Raw genomic sequence first — 22265 nt, 5'->3', positions numbered from 1 at the left:
GTGCCTTCATCAGTTTAAATGCCTAGTGTTCTTTACCGTCAACCTTGAATCCATGATGGTGTTTGATGTAAACCTCTTCTTGTAACTCACTATTCAAGAAGGCACTCTTGGCAACTATTGATGAACCTTTCAACTACACTGAGTTGCCATGGCTAAGACTAATTTTATGGTGCTCATCTTTTCTGTAAGAGCAAAGGTTTCCTCATAATCAATTCCTTCATACTGAGAGAAGCCTTTGACAACAAGATGAGCCTTTTTCTTAAAACTAAAGTTCCATCAACCTTGTATTTGACTTTGTAGACCCATTCGCATTTGGTGGGCTTTTTTCTTAAAGATCCAATGGAAGCCAAGTGTTAATTTTCAAGAAATTATGATGCTTAGTCTTCATAGTTTCTTCCCACTCAAGTATCTCTTTTTCCTTTGTGTATGTTTGAGGTTCATGCACACTATGAATGTTGGCCACGAGAGTAAAATTTATAGAATCAAAAGATTTGCTCTTGTTTTGAGCAGTTCTATCCTTGATGAGCTTTTCATCATGAAGACCGCCAATCATCTTAGCCCAACAACATTAGAAGCAGGAGGGGCGATAGGATGATCTCTATTGAACATAAGATCAGATGAATCTTGAGGAAAATTAGGTGATGTAGCTACATGTCTAGGTGACCCTGCAGGAGAAGGAATTGATGGAGAGGGAAGAATAGGAATAGTTGGAGCCTTCTTAGCTAAAGCTCTCCCATTAGGTGAACTTGTTATGACCTCCACAAAGGAGCCGTAGTGGAACAACTGGAGGTGTGACAAATGAGGGTTTTGAAGCCCTCCAAAGACAAGTGCAAGCATTGCAAGAGGAGATTCATAAATGAATGAATATTGCAATAAGAGATGAAAGCGAGGATGAATTCAGAGAAGGGCATGTTGAATAGGAAGTAGCAAAAGCGGCCAGGGATCTTGAGGAGGATAGTTTTTTTAGAGCCATTTCTAGGATTGGAAAAAGACTCAAGATTGAAGTCCCCCACATTTTCGGAAATCTTAACCCAGAGGAGGTGATTGGATCAATGATCTAGAAGAATATTTTAAGTACGAAGAAATCGAAGATCTTGAGAGGGTCAAGTTTGTGAAGGTCAAATTGAAAGGGCATGCAAAAATTTGGTGGTAGGACATTTAGTTGGAACAAAATAGAAGAGGAAAGGAGAAAATCACAAGGTGAGATTGAATGGTGGAGAGATTGAAGAGACAATTCATTCTTGTTGATTATGAGCTTGATCCACCAAAGAAGATGCAAGGGTTAAAGCAAGAGGGAAGAATAGTTTAAGAGTATATAGAGGAGTTCAATCGAGTTTTAATCAAGACAAGTCATGCAAAAGTTTATGAGGAGAAAATTGCTTGTTACCTTAATGGGTTAAGGCTAAGTATTTAGGAGGAGTTCGGTTTGGTTAGAATGACCAGTATTGAAGAGGCATACCAGTTTGCCTTAAGGGTGGAATAAAAATTGAACAAGAAGTTTGAAAGCAAACAAGGTGGAAGAGATCGTGATAGAAGATCCAACGGATGCTCTTATGGAAGCCGAAATGAAGATTGGAAAAAGAATGATGAGGCAAGCATCGATCATAATCAAAGGGGAAAGAATTTCAATCATTTTCACAAGTAGAACAATACGAATCAAAGAGGAAGAGGAAGAGGGCAAGGACCAAGAAGAGGAGGTTTTCGTGGAACTTGTTTCCATTGTGGTGAAGAAGGGCATCAAGCCTATGAATGTCCCCAACACCAAGGAAGGACATATAGGAGTGCTAAAGGCCAGGCAAGAGTTGCACATGCAAAAGAAGCCTAGTCTGTGCACTTAGATAATGTTGAGAGGGGAGAAACCCTCATTGTCAAGGGAACCTTGATAAATGAAGAGAGTTGGATGAGAGGAATAGTTTATCTTGCACTAGGCTCAAGTGTGAGGATAAGTGTTGTGATGTGATTATTGATAATGGGAGCATTGACAATTTGGTGTCAGAGAAGATGGTCACAAAATTAAAGCTCAAGAGAGAGACACCCACGTCCATACCATATTTCCTGGGTGCAAGATGACCACAACGCCATGGTCAACGAATAGTGCTCGGTGAAGTTCAAGATTGAGAGCTACTATGATGAGGTATTATGTGACATCATATGCATGGATGGATGTCATATGTTGCTGGGAAGGCCGTGGTAGTTTGACAGGCGTGCTATACATGATGGTCGTGCAAATACCGATTCCTTGACAAAGGATGGAGTGAGACATAAGTTGAAGCCATTGATGGAAATAGAATAAAAGGTATATAATAATGCAAGAATATGTTTAGTTGATGGAAGAAAGTTCCTAGAAGGTATGAGGCATAAACATATGTGATTTGCTTTAATGCCAAGAGCTGGTAAAGAGGAAGTAGAAGATGTGCCTATAGAAGTTGTAGATTTGTTGGCGACTTTAAGTAGATTGCATCTGATAATGTGCTTGATGGGTTGCTACTTGTGAGAAAGATTAGTCATTAGATGGATTTGATTATGGGAGCTAGTTTTTCGCGTAAGGCAACTCAAAATGACTCAAGCTTTGGATCAGAGAAGGAGATGAATGGAATCCAAGCTTCATGACAAAGTAGGGCTTATATGAGTGGTTGGTCATGCTTTTTGGGCTAACCAATGTACGAAGCACATTCATGCTGCTCATCAATGAGGTACTGAAAAAATTGTGGGTAAGTTTGTCATTGTTTACCTAGATGATATTTTGATCTTCAGTAAGACATTGGAAGAGCATATTACTTGTATCGTTAGGGTACTTGAGAGGCTAAGGGAAGAGAAATTGTTGATTAATTTGAAGAAGTGCAGTTTTGTGAAGGAATTAGTATATTTGGTGAAGGCTATCCTCGAATGGCCTACTCCAAGAAGTGTGAGTGAGGTAAGATCTTTTCATGGTTTAGCTAGCTTTTGCAAAAAGTTTGTCAAGAGTTTTAATAGTGTTTGTGGAGCCTTGACTAAAACAATGAGAGGGGATAGGAAAGAGTTTAAGTGGAGTACAAGAGCAAACAAGAATTTTGGATTGTTGAAACAAAAAGTTACAAAACAACCTGTTTTAGCACTTCTAGATTTTAATAAGGCGTTTCAAGTACACTGTGATGCTAGTGGTAAATCAATCAAAGTCGTTTTGAATCAAGTTAAGATAAGATAAATTTATTAATGTTCAACAAGAGACCAACAAAGTGGTCTAAGGGATTGAAAGCATACAACCAAGGAGATAGCCAACAACGGGAACATCAAATGGTGTTCGCAAAAGAGCAAGCAAGAAAGCAAAAGAAAGATCGATTGACTCTCGAGGCAAGGACTAGGGGTCCTTCCTTGACGAGAAGAAGTCAAGCATCGAAGGTACTGTTGAGGGTGATGGAGAGCCCTTGACTGTCTCTGAGTATTGTTGGAAGAGTGAAATTGACAGATGAGCCCGCTATGAAGTCTCACAGATCTAGAGTGGTAAGTGGTAGGAGTATTGGGTGGCCTCTTCATGCCTTGAGCTGCAGACATGGGTGAGGAAAAGGTGGGGATGAGCTGATCCAAGGCATGGCTCTGGGGGAGTAAGTAATATCTCCCTATGATCTTGTAATAGATGGGGCATCAAAAAATGAAGTGGGTCTCCGTTTTTGCCTTGCCAAAGTACACAGTTGATAGATTTGGTCCTCTCTGCCTATATCATGATTAGCTTGAATCCAGAGTCGGTGCGAGCCAACCTTGAAGGAACCCAAAGAGATACGTAAGGCGTGGCTCTAGCGGCAAGGCAAGTATCCTGGGCATGCAATGATTTCGTCTTGAATATCAAAAAAGTGCTCAACATAAAATACCATCCACAAATGTAAACCCCTCGGTCGATTAATCCATGTCATGGTAATGTACTGTTTATAAATATCAAGTTTGACATGCATGTTTAGCTCCTGTTGTGAGGGAGGAGGTGAGTGGGAGCATCTTGCAAGAACTAAAAGGGAGGGAGGGACGCGGGCAATCTCGATCCCGATTGACCTCAACAAAGTAGTGGCTTGAGTGTACCGATAATAGGTCTTGGTAACAAGATCAGAACTAGCAATATCAACTGAGGAGCAATAGGCTTGATAGGAGTATCTAGGGGGACCATTCATAGAGTTTGCAAAACCACAGAGGCGGTAAAGAAACTAAATCAGATTAAAGATGGCCCCAAGTCTAAAAGGATGAGCTTCAAACTCCCCAAGGATAACACTATACAGGGTTCACCGATGACCTCTGATGATGCACTAGAGGAAAAGAGTCTAGAGCCGCTCAATCAAGGTCCAACCCGAGTCTAGGAGAGAAGGTCCCCACACCATGGAGCCCTATAGCATTGCTGGCTTGACTAAGGAGTCCAGGAAGAATAACATAGTGGAGGACTGACTGGACATTTTGGTTGAGATAAACCTATTGCTCTGGTTGATGAGAAATATTACTGGCCAAAGTTGCAGTAAGATGTCAAGAAATTTGTACAAAGTTGTAGAGTATGTCAGATGGCAAAAGTAGCAAAACAAAATATAGGGTTAATTCAGCCATTACCTATACCTGAGAAGTCGTGGGAGGATATCAGTATAGAATTTGTTTTTAGTTTATCAAGGACTCAATGAGTTCATGATTCAATTTTTGAGGTAGTTGACAAGTTTTCAAAGATCACACGTTTTATTCCTTGGAAGAAGACTAATGATGTTGTTCATATGGCAGAATTGTTTTTCAGATAAGTGGTAAGACTACATTGTCTACCAAAGAGCATAGTTTTAGATTGAGACACCGAGTTTGTTGGATACTTTTGGAGAACATTGTGGAAGAAGTTAAAGAAAGATTTAAAGTTCAGCTCATCACATTATTCACAAATTGATAGACAAACAAAAGTGGTGAATAGAAGTTTGGGAAATTTGTTACGATGCTTGGTTGGAGATAAACCAAAGTAAATCACCATTTTAAATAGTACATGGAAGTAGTCCTAGAAATGAAATCAGACAAAGGGGAGATAAGTAGTGTCGAAGTTGAAGACTTTAAAGAACACTTGAAGAACTTGCATGAGGAAGTGAGGAATCACATTACTAAAATGAATACATAGTACAAGGCTAAGGCAGATGAGAAAGAGACATAAGTAATTTCAGATTGGAGATGAAGTCATGGTTCATTTGAGGAAGGAGAGATTTCCAGTGGGAACATATAATAAGTTAAAGATGAAGAAGTTTGAACCATGCAAGATACTGAAGAAGCATGATTCAGGAAATGACTATGAAGTAGAGTTGCTCAATGAATTGAATGTTTCACTAGTGTTTAACCTTTCAGCTTTGACAGAGTGTCTTAAATGAGGTGTTGAAGATGAGGTCATAGAAGCATAGTGGAGTATTCAGCTACAAAGGAGATTGAAGATATATTGGACAATCATGTTGGCAAAAGCATAAGAAACAAGACATATGAAGAATATCTGGTCAAATGGAAAGGAAAACATGTTGAAGATCCATCATGACCGACAAGGGAGGAGGTTAAGGAGGTTAATTGTCTTGATTTTCCTCTAAACACCTAAGATGTGACAAGGTCACATCTTAAATTACCCTGGGTGTCTGATGCATGAGCATCTTGGGTGTAAGGGCAATCTTGCATCACCTAACAATATTTCTAATTCGTCATTCAATAAGGGCTATATAAGTGCAAAGTTTTTTTTGGAAGCTTACTATTTTTAGTAAGTTGGCCGTTTGAGCTTAGAATGTTTTGATTTCATCCCTAGAGGTTTAGTTTAGATATTTCAGCTTACCAATAAAGTTTCATTGCAATATTGAGTCTATTTGTGAAGTTATTGAAATTTTTTGGTATTGGCAGCATGGTATAAAAATTTTGAACTCAGTTTTGAAGGCTTTAGAAGCTCCAAAAAGGGGTCAAACCTCGACTGACTGGAGCTTGCATGAATTAGGCATTGTAGATCAGGTTGTGGCATTTCTGAAATGGGGTCATAATAGTCAATTGGAGCAATTAGTGATGAGTTTTGGTCTTCGGAAGTCGCGTCACTTGAAATGGGTAAAATGAAATTTCATTTGAGTTTTGAAAGTTGATGGGGCCTACTCTAATGTAATAAAGTGTGAAAAATAATAATTTAAGGTTGGTTGGCCTCAAGGTCTAGGGTTAAATTTCTAGAATTTTCTTGGGTGGTGAAAAATTGCCTATTTGAAAAAGCCCTGTAGGGTTGTCTTGGACAGTTTTGGGATGTTGTGGTGGCTTTGGCTTGCAGAATATTGTAAGGAAAATTCCCATGTGGCTTTGCATGTTTTTAAAAAAAATTTGTAATTCCATACTTTTGGAGATAATAAAAAACCAACCTTTTGTTTTTGCAACTTGGTGTTATTTCTCTATTTCTATTATGTGTTTGTGTTATTAAGGGGAGCACCCTTCATCATATTCTCCTTCTCTTACTATTCTCCCCCTAACTTCTTTGTCTTACTCTTTTCTTCTCAGATTATTTCTCTTGCCATTCTCCCCTTCTTGTCATCAACGACAAAGATAGTTCACAAATTGTCAAATATGTCATTGAATTCTTTCTTGGCTCTTTCCATGGATGCTTCCAATGACTTCTTCAAATATGACAGTGTGATTAACTGTTTATGTAAATATGCTGCCAGTTCTTCCATCGAGTCCAATTTAATCATATTAGGTAGACTGAGTAGTCTTTTTGCATTCTTAACACTTCGCTATATTTTCTCTAGTATAGGGGCTAATTATGGTTGTAGCTCCAATAATTTAGTCATCATTTTCTTTTCTTCAGCTTGTATCTGCTTTATCTTTAGAGTGATCACTTTTACCTTTGAGTAGTATTCCAATGTTGAGCTTGATACCAAATCAAATTGTTCAATTAATGAATCTGTCTCCTTCAGTGTTGCATGTTTGCATTTCTCCAAATCATCTATAAATTCTGATAGTTTTGATACTTTGATCACTAGTTATCCAAATTCCTTCAATATTGTCTTTGCTTCATTGACCTCTTCAGATAAAGTTACCCTGTCCTTGTCTATTGCTCCCATTATCTTTTCTGTCTTCTCCCTCTCATAGTTGTCTTCTGCCATCTTCAGTGCTGCTGTCTCCAATTCCGTAACTTGCTTTACAATTGCTTTAATCAATGTGTCCATCTGATCAATTATGCTTGCATTAATATCATAGTCAACATCAAGAATTAACTCTCCAAGAATATCTCTGGTGTCTTCTATTGTCCTAGCTTTCTTCTTCTTGGTCTTCAACCTGTCCCTTGTTGCCTTTCTCTGCAGCTTCTTAGAATACTCACATAGCTCCTCAGGTTTTAGCTTTGTAATGTCAACATTCTCAAGTTATTCATCTTCTTCATTTATGGCAACCTTGGCAATAGGTCTGCTCCTTTTCCTTTCACTTGTAGTAGTGAAGCTTAGTTTTCTCATCCTTGTCACCGAACCTTCTGCAGTCTTTACACTTTGTTCTGTCATCGATTGAATAGGTTATGCTTTAGGGGTATGATCAATTTCCTCATAGGGTATGTCCTTTATAATTATTGTGTCATCATCAATTCGTTCTACCTCATGCTTGACCTGATCTTGTCTAGGTGTATCATCCTTGACTTGTCTTATAACTTCTGATGGTATGTAAGATTGAGGTAGTATAGGTTTATCCAGCCTACTCTCGCTGATTATGTCCATTTCCGCTTTCTCTTTATCAATTTCTTCCTATGCGAGTGTCATTTGTTTCCATGCTTTGACAGTTTCATCATATACACTCTGAGTATCTTCTATCATAATTCTTGCAACTCTATTCTTTACACTGAAGCCTTGACTGCTTGCTTCTACCATTATTTCAATTTTTTCACGGCTCAACTCAGAAGTTATCTACATAAGTATTCTTTCCATGATCTTATTTAGCTTCAATGCTGTTCTTTATCTTCCATCAATTAGCTTGTAAATCTCTTTGGGTATTGATTTGCAAAGTTCACTTAATGTCTTGCAAACGTCATGCATATATCTAAAAACTGCTTCCTCTATCTTCCTCTTGTCTTTATCATCATAGAGCTCATAGTTACCTTCTATATCATTCTGTAACATGACTAAAAATCTTAAACAGACAATGGCTAGAATTACAGATAGCAATAAGTAGATTTTAAATTATAACAAGAAATTACTCTACTTACATTTAGATAAAGTCTAATCCAGTAATAAGTAGATTTTAAGTTATAACAAGAAATACTCTACTTAGCATTTAGATAAAGTCTAGTCATGTTGATAAGAAAGAATGGAACATGACATTTATAACTTCAGAATTCTGCGAATAAAGACAATTTTTTTTTGTTGGAATTAAATATTAAAATAAAATGCTTTCCTAACTTAGAAAGAAATAGAAACTTACAAGGCTTGGAATTGCAGAATGTCCTTGATGACTTGGTTGAAGTTATCCAGGAATGGGGAAAAGGTATCACTGGGGTGTTTAAACTTTATCCACCCAACCATGTTTCATGCTTGATCCCCCTTGCCCACTTCAACTCCTAAAGCAAACCTGGCCCTCTGCAAGGGATGGTGCATGGCTGTGACAAGAATCTGGGATTTAGTGTTAGATGACCTTCAATTTTAGTCAGTCGTACCAGTTAGCTCATCTACCAATTCTGTGCGACATCTGAGTACAATTGTATCTGGTGATCTTATTCTGACTAACATCTACTAGTGTACCTTGGCCAAGGTTTTGTCTTAGATTATTGAATCAGCATCTCACCCTGCCCTCTTGCACAAAATTCTGACTATTCCCTCCTTGGATTTAGATCACGAAGATATTCAAAATTCAAATAATTCCTTTTAAGTTTGGGCTCAGTTTTCCAATATGTTCGACTAGTTGATTCGAGTCTCACTATTCTTGGACTCTATTGGTTCTTTTATATGAATGAAATAAGATACAGCTGTTGCTGATTATGAATTATTCTAAGTTACCGATTCGGATGCGGATTCCGGAAGTGGATATGAGATGCGGGGATTTTTATTTTTTTTGGATGTGGATGCGGGAGGAAACGTGTGTGTATATATATATAATATGCACAAAAATGCAAGAAATATCAAATATACTAATATATGCAAAGAAATGCAAGAAATATACAAAAACAAATCATTTGATATTATGACTAGGAATCTATGATACTTAACCCTTTATCAAAATTCAAGATATTTCAAAATTCATATGATATATCAATATCAATATGTGCTTGTTCAACATTAGCGTTTAGTCTTAAACAATAAGTTCAAATAGGTCATGTTCAAGATTCCAACAAAATAAAAACATAGTTAATGGTTGAAGTCTAAAGATTCAATCAATCAGAGTTTGGCTCTGAATCATAGGGATTCGCAAGAAAATCCACATTCTCATCATCATTTCCAACTGCTGAAAGATCATTTGAACCAAGCATGGTTCCACTTATGCTAGATGCACCACGTGCCATGCTATCATCATCACCGTCTCCAACTGTAATAAGATCATGAAGTGTTGCATCCAAACCTGCACACTTAGGGGCTACATCCCAAAGCTTTGTTGCCCCTTCCTTGTAATGATCATTCTTACGTGACAAAAGACTCAAGTTGGTGTAGACAAAGACCAAGTCCTCAGCTTTCTTGGAGCCCAACCGGTTGTGCTTGACTAAATGGATAAAGGAGTATGTACTCCAATTCTTTTAAGTAGCAAAAGAACTAGCAACCTAGATAGTTGTCACAAAACATACAAATGAAAAGCAAATTAATTTTAAAGAATGTGTGAAACACTAAATTCTAGAATGCAAGTGTAAACATAAAAGTTTAAAACAAATTTACAAAACAAAATAAAAAACTTACTTGTGATAGGACCTTGATTGCAAGAGGTTGAAGATGCTTGAAAGGTTGACCATACATGTACCACCATGTGATAGCTCCCATTCTATTTTGGTCCTTTAGTGCAAATGGAGAATGCCTTAACCCCGAAGCAAACAACCCAAATTCTTCCCTCACTTTTTCATGCATTTCTTCTAGTGGGAAGAGTCTTGTAAGAGCTTTGTGGCACCCCTCAGCAACCTCCTCATCTGCAAATGGTGCAACTCTACCCGGCATACCAACTACCTCCTCAGTATAGTACCTAGGAGCTAAGGCATATGCAAGGAGATACAATGGGGTAGTCATCTTATTCCAGCTATTGTTGATAATTGCTTGCACTTGTTTGCATAAGGCTTTGCATTGTGTGGGGTCACTCTCATGTGCTTGTAGAGAATGTTTTACCTTCTCAACCATGGTGTCCATGCCATCATACACATCCCCTAAGCAAGGTGTATCTGTATCAACAAAACAGAGCATAGTCATGATCGGCTTGGTGAAATCCAATACATATGCCACATGAGCCCACCAACTCTCATTCAAGATCAAATCCTTGATCCTTTGTGTTCTTTCTGAATTTGAGATCTTCCATACGCCCCCATTGATTATCGATGACCATTTGACTTAATGCATCTTTTACCTTGAGGAGTCGTCTCATAACAATTGTATGAGATGCAAAATGGGTCTCAACAACCTAAGCAAGTTAACAATATGTCAATTGACAATATAATTATAAATTTTTAATTTTTAACTAAATTACAAAACCACAAAACTTAGTAATTTAAAAAAATTAATTTACCTTCAGCAACTCCAATTTGGAGTATGTTCTAAAAATGGATTGTGACATGTAGTGGTTAGTCACAAACATCTGTATGTCCTCCCCCTCTTCATATATTTTCTTCACCCACTCTACTTCAGTGCCAATCCTCTACATGATCAAGTTAAGGGAGTGAACAGTGCAAGGGGTCCAAAAAATATGCTCATACTGACTCTCAATTAAAGCACCCGCACCCCTGCAATTTTTGGCATTGTCTGTGACCACCAGTACCACAGTTTCACTACTCACCATCTCGATGGCCTCGATGAGAATTCCAGAAATGAATTCAAAATCCTTCACTTGCCCCTCACAATCAATAGCCTTCAAAAACATTGCCCCTTTGGGGGAAATTGCAATCGCATTAATCTTCTTGTATCCTTCCAACCATCTGACACAATAGTTAGACCAGAAGTTTTCCAAGATTTTTTGATTGGTTGAAGGTCTTTCTCTATATGTGCCTTCTCTTGTCGCAATAGAGTCGTACACACCTTTTCATACCCTGGGCTTGTGTGGTCAGCTGGTGATTCTTTGATTGCTGTCACCATTTCCTTCCAATATGGCGATCTCACCAAGTTGAAAGGAAGCCCATTTGCATAGAGGCAATGTGCAATAGCTTCATTAGCGCGGTCTCTTGCCTCCAATTTAAATGCGGTGTGCAATGGGCCTCTTTTGCGGGTTGAAATTCCCACTTCTTCCTCATCCTCTCCTGGCACAGGTACTTCCAAGAATGGGTGTTGGGAGGATGCAATTGGTTCAGTGGGTGAATGCAGCTTGCTCTTTGAGGAAGGACCTTGATAGTAGCTTTTTTTTGATCTAATGATCAATGCATCAACAGCTTTTTGTTCTCTTACAAATGAAAGTATTTCTGCACTAGTCATCCCAGTACCATTTTTGCCTTTGCACATTCCAAATCCTTTGCCAGCAGGGCCCATAAAATGAAGCTTCACTCAGGAATATGAGCTATTGAAAGGTTTTCTTATGTTACTTTGACAATAATTGCACTTCCAATAGTATGATCCACCTCCTGAAACCTGTGATATCCGTGTTGTATGTCTCCACAAAAGAGAACCAATATCAATTTTGAAATTATTAGTCCCTTCCCCTCCTTGGCCCCCCACTAAACTTTGACTAGCACTACCACTGCTATCCATTCTTGCCTAGTTTTTTGCAACATATTCTATAAGAAAATCAAAATAAATAAATTTTAATTAGGTTCTAACAACTATGAACATCATGCATACAAGTGGAAAGAAGTGAGAAAAAACTACTAAAATAGATACCCAAAGTTGCTTCTACATATCTTTCAAAAAAAATAAATTTCAAAAAATACTTTAAAAAAATCTTCAAGAACTTGAAAAAATCATGAAAAACTCTAAAAAATTCATCAAAATACTCAAGAATGGGATTGATCACTTAACTTGAATGGTTTAAACTCCTTTGAGAAAGCTATCTCTCCTCTTCAATCGATCCTCTTCGAAAATGCTGAATTTGGCTTCACAATGACAATGAAAACTAGAGACCAAATGAGAAGTGGTTGTAGGTGCAAACAAAGTTCCAAAATGAGTTGTGAATGCTTCAATATTCACCTTTAGGGTTGTTTTAGGGTTTCATAGCAAAAAAAAACCTAAAAAAGTAATTACAAAACACGTTTAATTAGCAACTTAAGTGACAACAAATGTTTTTAATTGATTTTTTTTGGCTTTGGCCCGCGAATGCTCCCGGATGTGTCCGTAAGCCTTGCGGATGCTGGCCGGAAGCCAGCCGCAGGCTCCTGGATGCATCTGGCTGGTTGCAGGGCTTCCAGATGCATCTGAGAGCCTGCAGTTGGCTTCCGGCTAGCATCCGCAAGGCTTCCGGACACATCCTGCATCCGTCTGCCTCTGATGTGGAAGCCTTTGCCTCCCAGGACGAATCGGTATCTTAGGAATTATTGCTACTGCAACTGTATAATTGATTGGTATGTTACCTCAGCATCATGACTCCTCTAGACTAGTAAATGACGATTTTTCGTCTTCATTAAGTTTACTTCTCATAATTTTTATATGAATCATTCATTATATTTTCCTTTCCCATTTCTACAAGGTTGTCAGTAATTTTGATTTAGATTTATAATGTTTTTTTAAGTTCTTTGTCCGTAGTTATGGAAGGAGGTTGCTTCATCTTTTTAGTCATTTCTCAGGCTGTAACAAACGGTTTTTCATAACAAAAACAAAGACAGTTTATAAAGAGATTCATTGAATAGATAATTGAATTCCTTTTCATATGACATTAACTGTTTTAACTATCAACAATTAACTGAAATAACCATGTTCAACTGAGATAACCATATCAATGATCAACTGAAATAACTAGTTTAACGATCAATTGAAAATATCTATATCTATGATCAATTGAAATAACTAGATTAATGATTAACTATCTTTTCTAAATACAAGTAAGTAAATGCTTATCATGGAAAGAAGAAAAAAAAGCATACAAATATCATCGGGTGGGTCTTTAGCTGTTGTGCGAGCCTCGGCTTTCGGTAAGAGGAGAAGCATTGACTTAGGCTTAACCTTCCAACCTCAGACCATACTTATCCCCACACAATCTATTGAATTAGAAAGGCCCTCCCTACCTCAGAATCGGGCTTGGGATATTCTTAGTCCAGCCACCTGAGCATCATGGTGTTTAGAATGTCCACACAGTTATGGATGGACATGTCTGCATAACTGACACCACTGACATCAAGTGATCATTAGATGGCAAACATGCCTTTAAACTACCTTGGCCAAGGTTTTTTGATGGGTTCAATGACCCGATCACCACCGCTTGATTTGACAATAGGAAATATTATTAGGGACGAGCATGAGCTATTAAATAAGATTTAATGTATCAAGTCTGGTTTCACTTTCTTTATCCTTGCAGATTTCATCTCACCTCTTCACCTTTTCTATGGCTAAACTGCTGGTGAGTCCTAGGTGTTCGGAATTTCAGAGCAACTGGCTCTTATTGATTCATGAAGATTATATACTTCCAGCATTTCACAATTTGTGATTACATGATTATGTTCTTAAAAAAATAATTGCAGAAATAACTATCATCCGATTCCAAGGTCTATTGGCAAAGATAACTTATGATTCCATGTTATAAACACTTCACTATGCTTATTGGTAAGCAACTCCCTATAGTTATTTAGTTATAAATGAGGATAATCTACAGCTGTAGCTATGGAAATCGATTTGTAAAAACATTGGAATAACATTAATTTGGAAATGATTATCACATGACCTGATATAAATCCGAAACTGTCTGAAGTCTTGCTAATCGAGTGGTAATGAGCTCTTCTTCGGTTGCTTGTAGACGTAACCACATAGTATAAATAAACACTTAAATCCTCAGTAAGGAAAGAGCATATACAACAGACTGTAATAGAATGGCATTGCTTATGAAATGAAAAAGGTCTTTAGAATGGTCTTGCAGATATTCAATGGATTTATAGCAGAGTAACGATTGTGAAGGAAGCCAAAATAAGCAAGGAAGAATGCGATATTGAAAAGAAAACGGGAATGTATGCTCTTGCGTCTTTGTCTCTCCCGACTCATGATATAAAAAGGTTTTAAAAAGACTCTCTGGCTTTCTTAACTTAAAGAATATTTGTGAATTCAAAATGCCAAGTGTTCAATCGGTTTCAAACAAGGAAAAGAATAAAAGATGGAAAAAGAGTTGGAAGGTTATAATTTGAAAATATTATGATTTATATTTATATACGTACATGTAAATATATTGGTGAGGTGGCATCTATTATAAGAAAATAATATGATGTTGTCACTTCATTTTTATATCTGTGTACATACATAGATATATATTAAAATAATATGATGAAAGATCATTTAAAACCCTTTGAGCTACGTATTACATTTTAATTAAATTATTTTATATTTCTTGAATTATTTATTTAATAGCTCATGCGGGCCCTACAGATGTATCCTGAGTTCAAGTTGTTAGGTCCTTACCAAAGAAGTTTAAGGTCATACCTGTCAATCCTGTTGACTGGACTAAGCAAGTATCCCATTCCGTTGATCTCGTTTAGCAATGCTTCCCCCCTTCATCTTCTCCTGCAATCACCTGTGAAACACTTCCACATAATAACAGTTCCATAATAATTTTCATATAAACATTTAAAAGGCTTTTAAATTATTAACCATAATTCCAAAATCAAGCAACTACTAAACATCATATAACAATAATGGTTAATGACCATCTTCATTAACAATTAATACAACAGATATAAATAACTACCCACTTCACATGATCATGAAAGAAAAATCCGTTAAATCCAATGGCTATGAGCAATTTTAAAACTAGGTCAAAATTTGGGATGTAACATAGGCTTTCTTTCCTATAAACCAAGCTCTTTCTATAATATCCAGAACTGGTCACCTGCTGTCATTCCTAATTTTGCAGTCTGATTTAGTATCTATTCATCAATATTGTCAATACATCCAAGACAATCTCATGATGGTAAGGTGGGGAGACAATTCATTCAAGAAGAACTAGAAGATGAGCAATATATATCACAAATTATAACATTGTACGTGGTTAAGTCAGATGCTCTAGAATCACAGCATAATGATACAGGACTTTCTTGGATACGATTATTCACTTGCTATTGTTATTATTACTTTTCAGCTATTTGAAAGAATCTTAAAGAAGGAACTTGTTCTTATTTCTTTAATTTCCTTGCATCAAATCTTACAACTAAGGAGCCAGAGCTTCTTTCCATTTTGAGAATGACAGGCTGTAGCTTTCAGTGATCCAAACACTATGAGATTTAAGTTTTGTATTTCCTTCTTTCATTTATCATTCTCGCAGAAATATAGTCGCTAGAACCTTTGATTCTTGATCACGGTTACTTCCAGAATTTAAAAGACAGAATTTATTGCTAGCCTGTTCCAACAGAAAGCTAAGAAAAACTCAAGAGTTAACATGCCTGGAGATCAGTCCAATTCTTCTTAGTTGAAGATGTGGTTTTGGAGTCTATTCTGCTACCATCCTCAACTTCTACCTAGCTTGCTCTGGATATCCCCCCACCTTTTATGTGAATGTTTCTTCCTAATAATTCAAGAACGCAAGTATTGCAGGCCAAAACTGTTGTGAATGTTCCAACATAAGGTGGTGAACACTAATGGATGAATCTCCTTTTCAATCCACCTTCGTAACCTAATTCTCTCCACCGCACTCGGTAGCGGAGCAGATATGGATTTCTGCTGTTGGATGAATGAGGTGGTCCTACAGATATGCCATCCTCCCATTGTGCATAACACACATGACATTTCACTGATTTCAGACTTTAGGAATTCAACACAATAATTCTTACTATGGCCAGCGATTGATTAATAAATTCCAATGGTTAAGGTATCCAGCTGACTAGGAAAGACCCATTGGTAATATAATATAAGGTAATATTGAGAGGTGTGATTCAAGAGAGTGGAAGTCAACTCCACAAGAGCTCAGTTTTAATATTCAATGAGTTTAGGTTAATAAAGTTAATATTCTAATTGCTCTAGTTTCTAAATGTGCATGAAGGCTTCCTTGCTGACAAGAAGGCCTAATAAGATAAGAGTAAATAAAAGTAGTGAAGATCCTACTAAGGCTTTGAAGAGAGTTCTATTTTAACAATTTTCTAATTTGTGTTTATTTAATATCAAACTAATTTTATCTATTTATATAATATTAAAATTTACTTAGTAATGAAGGAAAACGAGACCTATGAGAGAAGGCTTGATAAAGAATACAATGTCACGATTAAGTCCTCGATTTTGAAAGAGACAAGGTTGGTAAGGAGTAAAATATTTTGAACAAGGAGCTTCAAGTTCCCTAGGAAGGACATACTGCAACAATCCTAGGACCTTATAACCTTGGCCAGCTAGTTATACTTTTTCCATGATGACAAGTCTTACCACCCCCAATCATTCTTGGTCTCAACCATACATTATCACCGGGAAATCTTCCCTTCATAATGGCCACCATACTCCTGTGTCCAATACCAAAACTAGTAGTTAGACTAATAGAATTTAAACAAATCATATATTACTTGACAAATATCTATTAATTGGTGTGCTTAGGTTCTCTACTTGCGTCTATTGGTGTGCTTGGTTCTGCACTTCGAAATCTGTGAGACGATATGCTCATCATCCTCTGAGACTTTCTCTTGATAACTAGTTTCTTCAGCTCCATTTTGATTTTAGAAAATGCTTCCTCATAAGTTCCAAATCTTTGAGCTATGACATCTATAGGTCTAGATAACAATTTGTTAGCATATGTCCTTATTATGTCTTCATATCCGATAGATGGTAACCAGAATGTCTTGCGTTGAACTGCTTGTATTATGCATGTATTGGTGTCAACTATAGAACACATATATTCATTGTATTCTTCAACTATGTGTGCACGGATTCTTTCCCTCTTATGCATTCTTGACTGAAATTATTTAAAACAACCCCACATAATACTATTGAAGAACTCATTATTGTGCTACCACAGGTTTGTCTTTTGACCATTGAACCATGCCTTTCCTTGGAAAGAAATTTTATAGATAGAAAAAGATACATACCAGGATGGCTCCGAACCTGAACGGTTGCCTTTTGTCTCTTGCGATCTTGTCTTTGTTTGTGATAAGTTGACTCCTTAGCATCTCACTTAGATCATAAACTGCATCTTCTTTTACCATTCTGAATGCCGCATGAATTGCTCCACTGAGCATGCTATTCAATCTACTGGATTGGTAAACTCTGTAACCAACTACCATTGGTGCATACCTTACCTCTACATCTTCAATGCTATTCATCCTCATAGCTCTATAATCAGATTTGACCTTAGTTAGCCATGGGATCAAGTTTCCAGCATTCATTCCTGTGGATGGTAATTCACTGGTTGTGCATAATCCTGTAACTGCATGAATGATCTCTTTGGTTATCACATGTGGCGTGTCTAACCATAACATTTCTTCATGAAATCTACTCAATACATATCTGACCCATTCGTGTTCGAAATTATTTGGAATATCGATCGTGTACGGAAAACTTTTCGCTTCCAACTGTTTGTGCATGTTCTTTAACCAGTTGTTTGCACACAATTGTTCATAGGTCTTGTTGATATCTTCCACTCCCAGTTCTTCAATCTTACATCGGATGTATGATCTAACATCTTCTATCAACAGTACTCTAGGTGGTATTGAAGATAAGACATCTGTCATGTCGTTCTCACTTGCTGCAATGGATGTAGCTTGAAAAATGTCAATCAGAATAGGGGTATCAACTTTATGCTCCATGTTTCACTGTGATTTCAGAATTTCTAACCTTATCACTGTTCACGCGGATAATCTTGGGCTTTGCTAGTCAAGGTCTTTGTAACTGAATCCTTCTTGTAAGTCTCAAGATAACAATCATGATATCTGTAACAAACAACTTCTCAAGAGTGTTTTGAGATAGTGTGAAGAATGAACTCCTTTTGGCCTTATTTATTCTCGAAAATAGTTGCTGCACTTCTTCCAATGGCTTCTTCCAATGGTTAACTTTACTTTCCCATCAGTTAAAGCTATTAGGCATTATAACCTTTACCTTTTATCGGTTAAAGTGCTTACCTTTTAATGCCATCTCTTTGTAATGCTAAAAAATCATTCATCTTAACTTTCCAAGGTCTAGTCATTGTATTACATCTTTCTAGGTAAATTTTAAATGATTCATACTTTTTGGGATCGGTTAAGGATATTATTTTCAGTACTCCCCCTAAGTCGAGTCTTGACTTCGTTTGTTGAAGAGTCGAACACACTTAAGGTTGATGGCACTTGATTCTGTTTCTTCTTGCTATCTTCTTTCTTTTCCCACATCTTGTTTCATCTCTATCCTTACTGTTTGCACATCAATAACTTTCTTCCCTTTGTTGTCCTCTGACGGCTTGGTTGACCGGTTATTGAACCTGCAGTCTTTTGCCAAATGGCCAATCTTGTGACAAACAAAATATGCCATACCAGTTGACCTCTAAGGTCGAACGTTACCTCTCATTGTTGTCATTTTGCAGTTGATTGCCATATGTCCATAAGGTCTGCATATTGAACATGTGACATCAAATTGTCATTCTCTAGCCAGTGTAATCACCAGTTTGACCAGGGACCAAGGAACCTGTACTCTTGACCTACAATCTTCAACTTTATGACCATACTTGCTGCATGCATAACTGTAACCATCAATTCTACTTCCACTTGACTTGCGGCTTATACTTGATCTACATTCATAAGCCATATGACCATACTTTCCACACTTGTAGGAATGACCATTAAATACTTGAGGCTTAGTAATCACCAGTCTACTTCTACAAATGTTAGCAGTATGCCCAAAATTTCCACAATTGAAACAAGTAGGTTTAGTTGGTCACTTACTAGTCATGATTGATTGTACCTTCAGATCCTATAGAGTCTCATTTGGCTTTGATGATTCTCCAACTTCAAATGTTCCTTGACTAGTGTAGCCCAAACCGGCTGTGTCCTTGTGTTTCCTTTGATTGTTCAATTGTTTATCAAGCTTCTTTGTGCTCTCATTTTACCTTTTCAGTCTTTCGTTGTTTTCCTTCTCAGTTTTCAGTGAATTTTTTCAACTTTTTAACTTCATCCCTCAACTTTTCATTCTCATCCACAACTTGTTGATTTTCATCAGTGGTATCCTGCTTATGGCTTTGTACCAATGCTAATTCTTGCCTATGCTAGTTGAGTTCTGCTTCTTTTGCCTTTAATGCATCTTCAACTATCTTCTTTGCATCTGCAACATGCTTTCTTGCATCTTCTGCAACTCTCTTTGCTTCAAGATTTTCACATATATTGATAACTTGTCCTTAAAGTTCTCTTTTCAGATTCTTGACTTTCTCCTTGAGCTTTCTGTTTTTCTCCATTAGTTTTAGAGCCTGCAATCACCATAGCCGATCATCCTAAAGACATCCTTGCCTACTAGGTGACCTTTCCAGCTAGATGCTGCACTGGTGGTTCTTGTGACTGATGTATACTACCCATAGCATAGCACCACCTCGGCCAAGGTTTCAAAACGTAAAAACGCATACCTTGTGCAGTCAATGTCACCACTAGACTCATTATATGGACCTCTTGACCTGATAAATTGGATATCCCCATTTCGATGCCATTGACTTTTTGAGGTATCACATGTTATAGTAAGTATATCCTACCCATTCTAGGGCCGTACCTACAACAACTATTAGAATTATTTGTAAGAGTTGAGGAAAAGTCAATTTCACAGCTCTCAGGAATCACCTACATGCAACCTTGTCACATAAGGAGAGAAGCAAAAAGCTATGGAGGCTAAGGTTCCACGAGCCACGAAAGAGGAGAGATTTTGATATGCAAAAGCAATAATGCAATAGAATGTTCAATGTCATAATTACGAGGGAGATCAAACCTAATATAGGTGATCAAAACCCTAAAAGGAAACCTAGGTTGCATAATAGTAATTAATAAAATAAATAATTATTATATGCCTAAAGTTTAGCATAAGCAATAAAAGAGGTAATAAGTGACTTCATAATTAAATTAACATGATTTAATTAATAAGAAAAATACTTTATTACTGTAACACCCCATCTTAAGATAAACTTAGAGAGTAGCTAAAAACCTAGAAACAACTACTGAAAGCAATTGGGTCCTACAACAAAGGCTTGATCAAGTATTCGAGTACAAAAGAGAAGACTAGAGAAGGACTGAAGCAGTGTTGAAATTAGAAATGTCCTAGAAAATAGGAACAAAGGAATGATCATGAAGGACTCCACTAAAGCATGAAGAAGCTGTAAACACTATTGAAGAGTAACTGCTGATTTGAAGAACCTCCACTAAAATAGAACATGACTAGGTAGAGAAGACTATAATCTATACAAGTTCTTTCAAATGATACTACTCGAATTAGGAGGCAAACACATGCAAACAACTGAACTTGAAGATATAGATGACATCAAACACCAAAGCTTGAAGAGATGATAAATCGAACCAAGGCAGCCTTAGTACCAACAGGAGACCCCCCCCATAATATAGGCAAGGGAGAGGTGACAGGTATGTTGAAAAGGATGGTCAACAAGAATTGCATGTCAAAGAACTAGGAACATCAAGGTGCAGAAAAAATACATAATATTGTCGTGGAAGGATCATTCTCTTGACACATATCATAAGGCTAATGTTGTAGAAGGAACACTCACTTGACAAAAGTAGATGACAACTAAAGGTGCACATCAACGCACCATGACACTTTACAATTTAGTGGATGTACAATAAGGCATAGGATGTGCTAGATCCCAAGTATACAATGCATAATGAGATTTTATCTCAGTGTGTTTGCATAGAATATGCTTACAAAAGATGTCTACAATGATTAGAAGAGACAAAAGGCTGGAAATACAATGATAACAATCAAAGACGAGTCATACGACTCCAAAAAAAAAAATCCCCAGACTTCAAACATCCAAGATATTCACCAGAGTGCTGAAATGTAAAAAGTAAATAAAATATACCTGTAGCAGAATCTGGAAAAAAGTCTTATCATCAGAAAGAGCACAAAACCAAGTTTCCAATGATGTAAATTCTTCAAAAAACGAAGAGTTTGGATGCTCAAGATATGCCTCTCAGAGTGCAATAAGGAACTTCTGGCTTTGATAGCAAAACCCGTCATCAAAAAAGAGAAAATAGAAGATCAAACCTCTAGAAATGGATAGAGCTCGGACAGAGCTTTCCGACAATATAAGATTTGTTGAAAAACCCCTCTGCATGCCTAAGATACGACTGTTTTTGTGAAAACACCTCTAGAAGGAAAAAAAATACTTTTTATAGCCCTCAGTGGCTTAAAATTTTAGCCTGTCGTCCTATTGTGACTAGGGGTTGGCGGCTGAGGGGCTAAACTGTTGGTGACTTTTTTTTTTTGATAGGTAACATTTTGTATTGTATTAATTAAAATCGATGATTCTTACAACAGTGTGCCATAGTGTGAAGAGGACACTGTAAAAGCCCTCAATTTAACCCCCATTAACAACAAAAAGTTAATGCATGCCAGTTACTAAAGGCATTAACACCTTCAAACTACACCCTACCCATTACATTTTGAACAAAGAAAAACTGGCAAAACCACCAGACATGCAGTAAACTACCTTGTTGATTCAAGCCTTAAACCAGGTTGTAGCTTCCTCCTTAGTGAAGTTCGGGATGGAACGATCATCCTCCACAGAGCGTCGTTGTTTGCCAGAGCTGCTCATTTCCACCTCCCCTATAAGAGACACGTCGACCCACATCCCATCTCTTGTGGACACCCCAGTAGCCTCCTGTCTCCACTTGCTCAGCTGGTAATACAACGAATCACCAAGTGGTCTCACACTCTTCCTTGGAGTTGTCTTTATGAAACCCTGCTTCCCTTCCTCCAAAACCCAAATCTTCTCCTGCAGAAATTTGACCATTTTCTGCCATCCTTCAGTCACTTTCAACATATGTACCTCACGGGGGGTTGCAATTGACCACACAACTAGAGGCTGCAACGATGAGTCACCTCCTCCAATCTGCCTCTAAGGTTCTT

At 37.3% G+C, this 22265-nt stretch overlaps 1 protein-coding gene across 1 annotated transcript in view; it reads left to right on the top strand.

Annotated features, from left to right (window-relative positions):
• Positions 1–22265, top strand: part of LOC149550560 (auxin response factor 4-like) — a 110685-nt gene that overhangs the window by 18510 nt on the left and 69910 nt on the right. The gene's annotated exons all lie outside the window — the stretch shown is intronic.

The sequence above is a fragment of the Cupressus sempervirens genome, chromosome 7, assembly GCF_028749045.1.
Source record: "Cupressus sempervirens isolate cs-2001-9-10 chromosome 7, ASM2874904v1, whole genome shotgun sequence".
Taxonomy (NCBI): domain Eukaryota; kingdom Viridiplantae; phylum Streptophyta; class Pinopsida; order Cupressales; family Cupressaceae; genus Cupressus; species Cupressus sempervirens.
The sequence above is the reverse complement of the archived record's forward strand: the minus strand, read 5'-3'. Positions and strand labels throughout refer to the sequence as shown.